Raw genomic sequence first — 14,075 nt, forward strand, 5'->3', positions numbered from 1 at the left:
CCAACTCCAAGTCAGGGAGGTTTCCCTCTATCAATTTACACAGACATATTCCCTTTATAAACAGCACCTAGAAATGTCACTTAAGTAATAATGACCTGGATTTTGTTCAGACCACTGAAACCCTGAGAACAAGTAGAAAAATTGAGTAAAATGTTAAAAAAAAAAGTTGAAAGTGTCAGAAAATTACAAGGCAAAGCGAAACTTGTGATCTTATAGAAACAATACTTAGGAGAGGAGATAAAAAAAGTGAGAGAGGCAAGCCTGCCTTTGTGGTTATTTTTCTCCTTGAAGAACTTGGAAATAACAAAAGGAAAAGTAAAAGCTGAACGGAAGAGACTTTAGATGAGCATTCAACAGACTTGGATTTGGGAAAAAATATTTCAGTTTAGGGCCTACTAAGGATAACTAGCCTTTGGAAAATCAGAGCTTTCTGTTGAAACATTACATATAAGGACACATAACACTGAACATTACAGAATGGAAAAAAGATACTCCATGAGAACATTAACTAAAATTAATGAAATAAAATAAGTCTATATAAATATTAGACAAAGTAGATTGTGAGGCAAGGTACAGTACTAGAGATTGAGATATTTTAAGATGGAAAAATGGTCATTTTTAAAAAGAATACATAACAATTCTAAATATGCATCTAAGAACATGTAAGAAAATGTGTTGATAGAAATAAAACACAAAATGTTGATTAGAAGTAAAAGGGATAAAAAATCTATGACTGGATTTGGAGATGTTAACATCTCTTAATAACTGATAGACTATGTAGAAAGAAAAAGCAATAAGGATATAGAAAACTTAAACAGTACAATCAACATGATAACAGATAAATCACATCCAACAAAATTTTAAATGTCAATATTCATTTTCATCTTTAAGTGCCATTTAATATTCATTGATTTCTTCCCTGATCCATATGGTATTGAGAACTGCATTGCATAATTTCCAAAATTATTGGGGTTTTCTAATTAACTTCCTGTTATTGAGTTCTCATTTAATCTACTATAGTCAGAGAACATACTCTGAATGATCTCAATCCTTTGAAATTGTGTATGCTTTATGGCCCAGGATATGTTCTACTTTGGTAAATGTTTCATGTGCACTTGAAAAGAATATGTAAGTGTATATGTAATGTGGGCTCCTTGAGAGAAGGGAAGCAACTGAAGAGAACTCTACTATGGCCCTGGTTCTCTGCCTGGAGGCTTTTTCAAGGCTCAATCACAGGGAAAGGAAGTCCAAGAAGGGCCTGGCTTGTTGAATCAAAAGAACAGATATTGGAATTCAGAGAGCTGAGGAGGCTGGCATTTGTAGGACATAGTCCTGAAAGAGAGGGATTGATGTAGAGAAAGAGCTCCAAACCTGAATAGGAACTCTTGCTTCCGTTGCTGACTTCTCAGCTGTGTGACACCAGGTAACTAATTACCAGACAGCTATAAGCTGAGCAATTCTCAAAGCTCATGTTGATATTGGAAACATTAGAGTTCTGACAATATATAGAAGTAAAGAATTTGTGAACACCTTCGACAATCAGTAGAGATCCCAGAAAGGTTAATCTTAGTAATAGATTTCAGTTAGACTTAGAATACTGGCTACTCTTAAGCCAACTCGACAATGTTTAAAAATAAGCCATAAAAAAATCAGATAAATTCATAGTAATTGAACTGCATTTCAAAAATACTCTTTAAAGGAAGAAAAAATCCTGACATTCAACACTGTAACATTTACAAAGTTCAGTATTTAATAAAAAATAATTTGGCAAGTAATGAAGTGGGCAACTATTATCTATAGCAAGAAGTCAAATTAGTCAAGAGAAATAGATTTGTGGATGGCAGGATTGCATATCTATCTTAATGAATATGCAAAAAAAACTATTAGAATTAATAAGTGAATTTAACAAGGTCATAAGATATAAGGTCAAAACACAAAAATATGTTTTAGTGAATAGCTGTAAAATGAATAAAATGAAATTCAAAAACAATACCATTTATTATAGCAATAAATCATGAAATATGTTAATGATAAATTTTACCAAATATATAGAAGACCTTTGAACAAAACTACCAAACACTGCTGAGCAAAATTAAGAAAGATGTGCATAAATATTAAGATATACTATGTTTACAGATTGGAAGAGCCAGTGTTATTAGAATGTTAATTATTCCCAAATTGATCTGTAGATTTGGTATCTGAAAAACCTTAAAGGCTGTTCTTTTTGTTTTACAAATTAACAAATTGATTCTGAAATTTATGTTCAAGGGCCTAGAATAACTAAAGTAATTGTGAATGAGAATCATAAATGTATAGATCTTATACTATATAATTTCAAGATTTAAAATAAAGCTGCCTTAATAAAAACAGTGTGATGGTGGTAAAAGGATAGATGACTGGAATACAATAGAATGGAGAGACCCAAAATAGACATATATGTTGTATTGATTTTTAGGAATGTGTCAAAGTAATTCAATGAGGAAATGAGACACTATTAAACAAATAGTGCTGGAACAACTAGTTCATGTGGAAGAAAATGAGCCTCAACTCATACTTCACCCATTACATAAACATAACTTGAAATGGATTATTTTCCCACTAAGTTTTAAAACTAAAGCTATAAAACTTCTAGAAGAAAAACATAAGAGAAAAATCTTTGCAACCTTGTGCTAGACAAAAATTTCATAGATCACAAAAAGCACAAGTCACTTTTAAAAATGATAAATTAGACTTTTTCAAACCTAAGAATGCCTGCTCTTTCCAGGACACTGTTAAGAAAATGAATAGGCAAGCCACAGACTGAGGGAAAAACATGTATATCTGATAAAGGATTTGTAAACATACATAAATGTTTATGACTCAGTAACAAAATAATCCAATTTAAAGATGGGCAAGTGATTTGAACAGAAACTTCATAACAGAAAATGTATGAACAGCTAATAAACACTTCCAATGTACTCGTAATCATTAGGAATCATGGAAATACAAATTCAAATCACAATGAGATACCATTACTCTGTAGAGTGTCTAAAATTAAAAAACAAAAAACAAATTGATGCTACCAAGGATTGCCAAGGATGGAGCTACTGAAACTCTATACACAGTCTGTGGTTGTGAAAAATGGTACAATGACCTTTGGAAAACAAATTGGCAGTTTATTATAAAGTTAAACAATACTTGCCATATGACCCAGCAATCACAATAAAAACCTATATACACTTCAAAGAATCATACTCAAATATTTATAGCAGCCTTATTTGTAATGGTCAAACACTGTAAACAAGTCCAAGGTCATCAATCAATGGATAAACAAAGTGTGGCATATACACACAATGAATAGAAAAAAAAAATTACTGATATTCGATACAACTTGGATAAATATTAAAAATATTATTCTGAATGAAAGAAGTCATGTACCAGAGTACATACTATATGATTCCAATGGCGTGAAATTCTAAAACAGGCAAAACTGATTCATAGTAATAGAAAATGGCTCAGTGGCTGCGGAGGGCTAGGTGTGTAGGTGGGACCGACAGGAAAAAGGAGAAAGATTTAGGGCTGAAGAAAGTGTTCTGTTCTTGGTCATGGTTGTGGTTACATGAGTACGAGTTGGTCAAAAGTCATGCACCTCAACCTAAAATGGGTGGCATATATAAATTATATATCAATAGCATTAACTTAATTTTTAACAACAAAATAGATATTCCTATACCATCCATTTCATGGAGCACAAACTCTCTAGCCATAGGTCTCCTTGCTAGCATTTAGCACTACTAAGGTTCAAATCTGTGTTTCTGATTCTTAAATTGCTACTCCTCCCTAACCAAAATAGTGACCAATGTGAAGAATGATGTAGATGGAAGAACAGTTGTATAGACCTGGAAAATACCTAAATCGGATTTGGTCTCTGTAGTGGAATGTGTGGTTCTCACGAATTAGCAGCTTGGTGATGACAAAGAAACAAGACAGCTGCTGCAAAAAGCAAAGTCTACCCTTTCTTCCACATGTTACAGTATGGAAAACAAGACTTTTACGGTTCAGGAGATAATTACATAGTTGCATCCTATTTACCTTTGTGCATCAATATTTGGTTCAGGGCATCAAAACTTTTTTGTCATGTGTATGGAAAATAATTATCACTTATTGTGGGTTTACCATTAGCCACCATATTTTATCCTCACAGTATTCCTGTATTTTATATACTATTATCCCATGGAACTAATGAGGAAAGTTAGTCTGAAAAGTAAACTAACCTCTCCAGGTTTCGATAACAAATGCCAGAAATGGGATTTAGATTCATGACTATGTAAAGACTTGTTCTTAATACTGTGCTGTACTTTCCACTAAGTACCCACAATCATATATTTTTACTGGAGGAATTTCTGAAGACTAAAAATCAGTGATAAGGTTCCAATATTATCTCAGTGTTTTAAGGGATGTTCCAATATTGGAGCAGTTGTTTTAAGGGATGTTACCTTTGCTTTAATCTTTTTTGCCACTCCATTTGTCACCAAATTTTCTAATAATTCTGTACTTTTTGGACCCACTCCTCTACCCTGACAAAATCTAGCCTTTTCTAAAACTCCAATACTAGTTAGGGGGGGACTAGAAGGGGGAAAACAACATTTGGTTATGTGCTGTGTACCACATTAAGCACTTATATACGCAATCTCTCTTATTTGTCAATGCAATATTGTAAAATAGGGATTTATATCTTCATATCATATGTAAAGCAACTGAGGCTTAGAGGGATGAACTGACTTCCCAGATATGTAATGATGGAGCCAAATGTTTCTTTTTGAAACCTACTGAACAATGAAGTGAGTTAGCTCTCTGCTAAAAGTAGTATATACAGTTAGGAATTTCAGTTGCAATGTTGATTATTTGTGAAAGCTACCCTGGAAGATTTGTGATACAGGTTGACATACTGGGTCAGATGATTCATTTTTATTCTCACAAGTAGCAGGATGCCTGAGACAGCAAGTTGAGGGGAAGCAAAGATGCTAACAAACAGCTGTGGGAAGGGTGCTTCAGGTTCCAGGAACAGGAGGCACAACTCCAGGATGCCAGCAGCAAGTCCCTTTAGTGAGTCTCTGATGGAACATCCATCCTGAGGGAGAAGCACTTGATAGGTTGGGGCAAGATGTTTGCCTCCTCTGTCCTTGCAGCAGGAAGATCCTAGGCAGAAGGGAGGCATGGACTAGAAGCTCTGTGCTTGCTGGTGGGTTCTTTTCGGGCAAGGGCTCTTTCTGAGAAGATAGAAGTCACCTTGCTTCTTATCACTAACGTATTGAAAGGAGAAAAAAAATTCCAAGGGCAAATTGAAAGAATTTTAAAATAAGATGATGAATGCAGGGGTTGGCACATAAACAAATCAGATAATGTGGGTTCATACTCTCTTGCTTGTCATATTAGAACTCCCATTTGATTTACTTTTGTTTCCATCCTTCATTATTTTTGTTCCTTTATTTCTTCCCCTCCCTCCCTTCCCCCTCCCTCCCTTCCTTCCTTCCTTCCTTCCATCCTTTTTCCTCTCATTTAATCATCTGATTGAAGAAACCCAATAAAATTTCTCACAATGGAAAACTCTTATTTCTTGTTTGGAAGAGATAATGAGATGTCCTAAGCTGTCTCTTCTATGACCAATTCGGCAGAATCAGGACATTAAGTTTTAAAGGAGCAGAAAAGAGATAAAGTAAATCCTTACTTCTGCAGAAATATGTACTGCAGCAGATTTGAGCAGAAATTATCAATTTTTTGCATAGAAAATTATTTTGTAAACCATTTTAAAACTTTTATATCTAGTGCTTATCAATACAATCAAATATAACAATATTTCATTCTCATATTTTATTAAAAATTTACCAAGCAACTTACATAATACAGAAGCATAAAAATGTTAGAAAATATTAGAAAACAGTTCAAAACACATATAACGGCTTTATGGGAAAAGAGAGTGGAGCTTGCAAGGAAATTTAGAGTTTACTGTCATCATAGATGCTGTCAAATCTACATTTTTGGAATAAAATATAAAATCACATACTCACATGATACATAATAGTATGCTTGAAATGAGCCCCTATCAATTACTTACCTGGGACAAAGTGACTTAAAACCAGACAGTATTTCAAGCACAAGCAATCATGGATGGGCAGTTCCAGGATGTGGTTGTTGTTTTAATTGTTCCAGCAAGAACACAGCCTCATTCTTTCTTTGTTCTCTGCTATCCTTAACTGTTGGCTTTTATCCTCAAACTGTAATTTCATATTACAAGATGTTTACTATATCTGTAGGTGTCATGGTGTTATTTGAAGCAGAACAAGGGTATATGGGTCATGGACTTAGTAGAAAACAGCAAATTCACTTCTGCTAGTTTAATCTTAGAAGTGATTGATTTATGATATATTCAATAGCTTCTGAAACCACTGGATAGGTAGGGATAAAGACCCTAGGCACAAGTTCCAGGAGAAAATCCCAAAATCTCAATGGACAACATCCCAGGAACTTCATCCACTCCCATAGCTTAGCACTCAATTCCAAGAACTCGGTTTTACTGAAACTTGATTTTACTACTAAATCTGCATTGGAAATATCAACCTAGCTATAGGATAACCAACTGTCCAGGTTTGCCTGATGCTTAGGTTCTGCAGGATACAAGAATTTCAGTGGCAAAAGTGTGAATGCCCTGGGCAAACTGCAATGAACAGTTCCCCCTATTTCAGGACTGCTAGGAAATGGCCACCATTGCAACTGATGATACCAAAATGCACATACCTCAACCATCATCCACCCGTAATGACCAATGGAAGCTCCACACAGAGCCTATTTCTTAACAGGGCTCACTTCTAGATCATTCTCATGATGGTGTCTGATCGATGGAGCCTGTAGCCTCACTTGATGTGGTGGTACCCGGAAATGAAGGGGGATTCTGCACAGTGATGAATGCAGCTCAAGGGCATTTCTTCCTGAAACTATGTCACCATCTAGATAAAGCAGGTCTTTTTCTCCTTTTCTCCCACTGACTTTTCTACAGTCTTCTCCCTTAACATATCATTTTTGGAGTTTATTTTTATGTCTTTCTCACCTACCAGTTGAATACTGCTTGATGGTAAAAATAGTTTATTCACCTTCCTATTTCTAGTAGCTAGTGTAGCACCCAAGACATCCTTTAAGTTAGGATGAGAAACATAAGCGCAAATATGTGTACCTTCATCCAGATGAATCTGAGTAGATTCCACCTCAGATGCTTAAGAGCTGAGGACTTTGGGTATTTGTACTTTTCTCATCTGCAGCATATTGCATTATTATATCATGAAATATTATACCATATCACAGCATATCATGTTATATAATATATTGTATACCTACTTCATAGGTTGCAATAAGGATTGAATGAAATACGATTTATAAAGCACTTCAAATGGTACTTAGACCTTGGTAAATGTTCAGTGATATGCTTTCAGAAATTGGGATGGCAATTGATATGTTTTTGTCTTACCAACTAGAATAAAAGCTCCAATTGGGTAGGAAATTGCCTGTCTTGGTTACTCTTTATCCCCAGTATATGGAGTCTGGGACATAGCATGAGCTTCATAAATATTTTTTAGCAAGTGAATGAATTGCATTTTGATGGAAACATATTGAAGAATCCAGAAATTCCTCAATTTTGCTTACCAATCCTACCTCCCCTCCTCTCTGAGCTCACTAAGGGGGTTTTACATAAGGAGTCCAAAGAGGAAACAAAGAATTCCTTTATCATAAGTTGTACTACAATTGTTTTATTGCAAGTGTTTATAAGTTTTACTATGAGTGGGCCCCAACACAGACCTCTGAGATGGGAAAAGCATCTGAAACTTTTGATCTAAATGAAAAGCGATACCACAGGCGGTAGGGTGGGGATCTCTTTAAACTGAGGAATAGATCTAGTTTTGAATCATGAATCCAAAATACCAAATTTCACTGTGACTGTGGGCAAGTCACTTAATCTCTCCACTCCTCAGTTTTATCATTTGTGAACTAAGGGCTTCAGACTAAATAATCTTTAAATTCTAAAATTATGTGTCTCAGCAAAATTTAGTCATTGTTTTAGACCCCTCTATTTAAAGAAATGTAAATGACTTCACCTTCAAACTGTCAGCCCCCAAAAAGATTTAAAACCTGTGTGATTCATGACTCATTTTAAGAAGAAAGTGACATTTCTACCAGAGTTTTAAACTGGGGCAGTCTGATGGCAAGCTGTGCCATGAAATCGTCTCTACTGCTGTAAAGGCAAAGCAGAAATAAACATTGCATGCTCTTCAGGGGGTATTTTTATTCCAGAACTCCAACTTACTCTTAGGGTAGTGAATAATTTTGTTTAAAAATGTAAATCTACCTTTTAATGTTCATGCAACATTGTTTTTTTCCTTAAACTGTAAAGCATCACGTTAAAACTTGCAAAGTCCTGCTGACTCTCTTTCTCCTCACACTAAAGCATTGTCACCTCCAGTCATAGTTCACCTGTTAAGAAACTGGACTTGCCTTAGCCTGGTCTTATTCACTGCCCTTCCAAACCGTTTTCCATCTCTAAAAGACCACCCTAGGGCTAGAAACAAATCAGATTTTCTAAACCATTTTGTTTAAAAAATTCTGATTCTGAATGGGATTGTAAGGGCTATAATAGAGGAAATCATTTGGGGGCAGTAGTGTTAGGCAGCTCTTCCCTGGAGTTTTCCAGCTCCCTTGGTTAGAGAAAATCTCTAATGAGGATAAGGTCACTGGAACCTACTGAATTGCCACATATCCTGTGGCATAAGGTGTATTCCTAGATTTGCACAAAAACCTGTCTCATTCATTCACGTAACCAACTAGAAGCCAGGGACTAAAAATATATATATATATTAATATTAATTAGCAATATTTAAGCACTTAGGATGTGTGTTTTACATACAGGATCTCATTTGATTCTCACAACAACTGCTTGAAGTAAGTGATGTTATTACAACCACCTCAGATGAAGAAACTGAGACTTACATAGATTAAGAAACTCACTCAAGGAGAAGAGTGAAGAAGCCAGATTCTATCCAAAGCAACCTGAGTCCACATCATCCTAAAGAGAGTTCTTGTTCCTCTGGAGTGTATACCTCCCTCCATGGGGAGTCAGATACTAAATGTTAATTACTTAAAATAACTTCGATTATTATTTGATAGGAATAATTAATCATTATACAATTGGGATAAGCTTAAAAAAGGATGAAGCTGAGTTGCCAGGAACCCAGGGAAGAAGGAGATTCTTCCAGGCATTTCTGCTCACCGCAGATCTGGAGTCTTAACAGGCCTCTCCAGTAAGGCCACACTGAGTGAGGAGCAGGCTCGGGGTGTGGAGGCTGTGGCCATCTTTCGCATGTTTCAGACAGTGTTTGATATTGGGAAGACCAATCTAGAGCAACGATATTCCAGGAGGCCATCAATTAAAGAAGGAAGAAATAAACAAGACTGGGGGTCCATCAGCATGGAGATCTACAAGGAGGGGGACCAGCTCTCAGAGGCTGGAACCAGGTGGGGGTCAGGGCTGTGGAGTCAACCACAGACTAAGGTGTTTGGCAGGTAAACAGGGAGTCTGGGTCTCTTGTACCAAGTATTGTGTTCCAAGGGTATGTGGCTTGGTAATGGGGAATCAGAGAAGCTCACCCAGGAAAGGTCCAGGGAAAGCTGTGTATCATGTGTTAGGAGGACAGTCCTGGGAATTCGGAAGTGTAGGAGCCTCAAGCAGCTCCACGGGGGCCAGCAGTTATGGCTGGATCAATCACTAGATCCCAGGATTGGAGACCTGACTTAACTCCCTGTGATTATTCCTATAGTCGCAAGAGCATTCCACCTCATAGTCATGTCCTGCTGGCATCTCCAGAGTAACCTACAAAAATACAAAGAAAAGCCATTTCATAATAATTGGTAATTTTATTATCAGGTTGTCAAGAACCTTCAGAGGAGAGCACAGTGTAACGTCTCAAGCAGTGGACCCAGGTTTATGAAAATCCCAGAAGTCTCTTCTCCTCAGGAGAAACTCCCCTTCTCTAACAGGAGGGGAGACTTTTGATGTCAAAACTTACAACAGCCAAGACAAATAATACCTCCAGTTTCCTACTGCCTCTCAGAATGATGGTGACAGAGGACTCTCAGTCGGCATTGGTGTAACAGAACTAGAAAGCATCTAGTTTAGATGGAAGTATAAAGACAGGGAGTGCTAGGAGAAATGTGTCCAGGAAAAAAGTGGAGTTGATACATTGCCTCATGAGTTTGATTATATCAGGGGAATTTAAAAGTTCTATTGAAATGTTTTTAGATGGTTTAATGACAGGAACAGAGAAACATAAGAAGAAAACATCAACAAATAGAAGGATGCAATTATGAACTCTAGGGAAAAGAAAATGCTATACAAGGAAGGAAAATAAAGCAAAGGAGCCCTACAGTTTGGCTGCGAGCAGTTACCAGGAGGATGGCTTGGCTTGGAATTCTAACTTGGGCACTGTGCTGTGTGACTGTGGGAGAGTGTTTAGCATTATTTTTATGGTTCTATAAACATCACAGCTTGATTTAAATGAATTTAATAAGAGAACGAAGGATTAGTAGGAGTAAGTGTGAGTTGAAGAGGAGCAGATTTAAAATGAATTTCTCATCTTTCACAGAGGATGTCAAAAGACGTTTCAAAATAGAAAATCAGCCAACAGTAGTATAATGTTTACAGTAGCTGACACACAGAATGCTTATTCTGTTCCAGGAAGGTGACATATCAAGATTCTCCCAATTGCAAGTAATGGAAACTCCAACTTAGCCTGGCTTAATAGTAATTAAAATGGGTTCATTGGCTCAAAAATTTGGAAAGTGAGTATATTTAGAGATCAGGTTTCAGGTATGGTGTGATCATTATCTCTGACTATTCCTCCACAATGAGTGGACTGAAGGATTGGCGCTCAATATCCAAAGTCTTAATGAGTGACCACAGCCTACTTATTTTACACAACAAGGTCTACCCACTATGGCTGTCACCACAGTATAATGTGTCTTTACCATTATTATAATCCCACAGGTAGGCACAAAAACTTATTTAAGTTGTGGTTTTCCAGTGCTAATTTATCAGTGTCCTTTTATTCTTTGTGCTAGGAAAAAACACACACATAATAAGAATATTATTTGAAATATATTTACCTGATGATTTTATTTTTAAAATGCTTTCTTTGGAAGTGTAGTTCATATACAATATTATATTGGTTTCAAGTATACAACAGAATGACTCAACAGTTACAGACATTACTAAATCCTCACCCCAATTACTGCAGCTACTATCTGTCAACACAGGAAGATGTTACAAAACCATTGACTATGTTCTCCATGCTGCAGTGCCATCTCCATGACTAGTTTATATTATGATGGAGACTTTTGTGCCCATTTATCTCCCTCACCCACCACTTTTTTAACTCAAAGAAATTTTTTTTCACCACTAGAGGGCAACAGTTAGAATATATTTACAGTGCCACAGTATTTCATTATATTTTGTTTTTACTTTTTTCAAAATAATGATTACAGTAATGATATATTCCACATTTTAACTATTATTTCCTTTTATACGACTATGTATTCAGATTTTTACTTTGGAAAATGTCATTTTAAATATTCTAAAAGTGAAATCCCTGCACATTCTGCCTCCAGCAGATTAAGTAACTTAAAAAATAGTATAAAGAAGTTAAACAGAAAATCTCTAGGTGTTGAATCTATGTGGAAGATTTCAATAATATTAGGAAGAAAGATAATATTCCACAATCAGGAATGATAAACATGTGGAACCCAAAGGAAAGGAAATTAGTAATTTAGTATGATGAGACCTAAATAGGATTCCCTATAGGACCCAGGGAGAGTGAGACATTTCACTTAGGTTAGATTTCATCAAACTCAAAAAATATTACATATTACTTGCCACTTAACCTATTTATTTCTCTGTAAAATACCTTGTCATGGTGATCTCTGCCTTGGCCTCCTTTGTAGTGAAGTGTATATTTCTTTTACCCTCTTTACAACTTGCATCTCTTTTCCTAATTTTTCCCACTATAACCTTATATAATTTTTACTTTAAGAAAACACTCATTTGAGAGTTTCAAGGGGCTAATACTTTCAAAGTCCTTTTAAATTGTATCACATTACTCTGTGTATATAGTGTGGGATTGAAAATTAGAAATACTTTGCTAACAGAAGAATGGTATTTGGCTACCATTCCCTTTATTTATTTATTTTTCACAATACTATTTATATTCTTCATAATTTTTTGTGTTTAAATTCTTTTTATTTTTTATTTTGTAACTAAAATATAGTTGACGCACAATATTATTTTGGTTTCAGTATACAATATAATGATTCAATAAATATATACATTATTAAAAGTTCAACACAGTAAGTGTAGTTGATGTCGCTCAACCTACAAAGATACTACAACATTATTGTTATATTTCTTAGTTGTACTTTCACCCCTGTGACTAATTTATTTTATAATTAGATGTTTGTGCCTCTTTATCCCCTTCACCTATTTCACGCATCCTCCTGCTTCCCTCCACTATGGCAACTACCAGTCTGTTCTCTGAGTTTATGAGCCTATTTCTGTTTTGTTTGGTTTTTTTTTAGAGTCCATGTATAAGTGAAATCATATGGTATTTTTGTTTCTCTACCTGACTTATTTAATTTAACATAATACCCTCTAGGTCCATTCACTTTAAAATGTGGACTCTCCCAAGGCCTAATGGCATGTAATGAATAAGGATTTTTTTACTTGAGTAAGAAAGAAAGGACTGGAATAAGATGTATAAATATTTCTAAAGGTAAATTATATGAAGTGAGATGTATATAAAAAGGACACATTGCATTTTTGTTGGTTAAACTATATATATAAGATTATACTGTACCTTTATTTAAAACATCCTTCTTCTAGTTTTTTAATCAGACAGATCGCAGAGAAATCAAAATGTATTTTATACAAGCACTAAATAAAGCACTGCAGAGTATTAGGTTATGTGCCCAGATGTGGGTAAGATAAACTAAATTGTTTCTTCTATCTCTGGCTTTCAAGAAATTGTATAATCATAACTTCTTGGAAAAGTCTCTAAGGTCAGCACTGTAAAGTAAAGTCAAATAAAGCTGAATTAAAACTGTCCACTTAAAAACTCTCGATAAGAAAAGAATCACAGATGAATCCTAGAGCCTGTTTGTATAGTCTCAACCTGAAAGCAGTGTATAATTATTAGAGAGAAAGTTGATGTAGGAATTCAAAGTCAAATAAAGTGATACTGTAAGAAAGCTTTTCAAAGTCCTTTTTTGGGAATGCGCTCTCAGCATCTATTATAAAAAGCTATAATACTGTCCTGAGTTAATTGGTTTACTATATCCCAGAAAAGGGCCTAGCCCACAAGAAGTGCAAATAATCTGTTGAGCACCTATTGTTGAAGTAACAAATAGAAAATGTGGCATTAAAATAGTATCAGACACCTTGAATTATTTTTTGAAATAAATTTATCTTGAAAATAACCTAACAATGATCCATGAGTAGCATTAAATATGGTGCCTTTAAGATATTTAATTTTTGTGGTAATGGGGAAGGAAATTTATCAAACATATTACTATTTCAAAATATTTATAAAGTTATCACAGTTTATCGAATTGGTATTAGAAATTCATTTTTTCCCCTATGTGATTACCATACCATTTCTAAATGTTTAGTAAAGTCAAGTTTCCTTATAAGTCTGGCTAAGTGAGAGATTCTCCATCAACTTCTTTCTAAATATATTTATTACTTGGTCGTGCAATTGTAAATGTATTGCCCACAAAAGAGACTTCATATTTTCAGTTATGGATATTACTTTAACAAATTCCAAAAAAGAGAGCAAGAGAAAAGCAATCGTTTTAATTACATAAGGACAATTGCTTCTAAAGTAATTACATATCCTTCCACCAGAGGGCAACATTTGCAAGACATATAAGTAATCTCTCAAAAGTATTTCCTCACACCAGGATACAAATGGCAAACCTACCACGTTGCTATTAGGTAGTATCTTCTG

Source organism: Manis pentadactyla, chromosome 9, assembly GCF_030020395.1.
Source record: "Manis pentadactyla isolate mManPen7 chromosome 9, mManPen7.hap1, whole genome shotgun sequence".
NCBI classification, from domain to species: Eukaryota; Metazoa; Chordata; class Mammalia; order Pholidota; family Manidae; genus Manis; species Manis pentadactyla.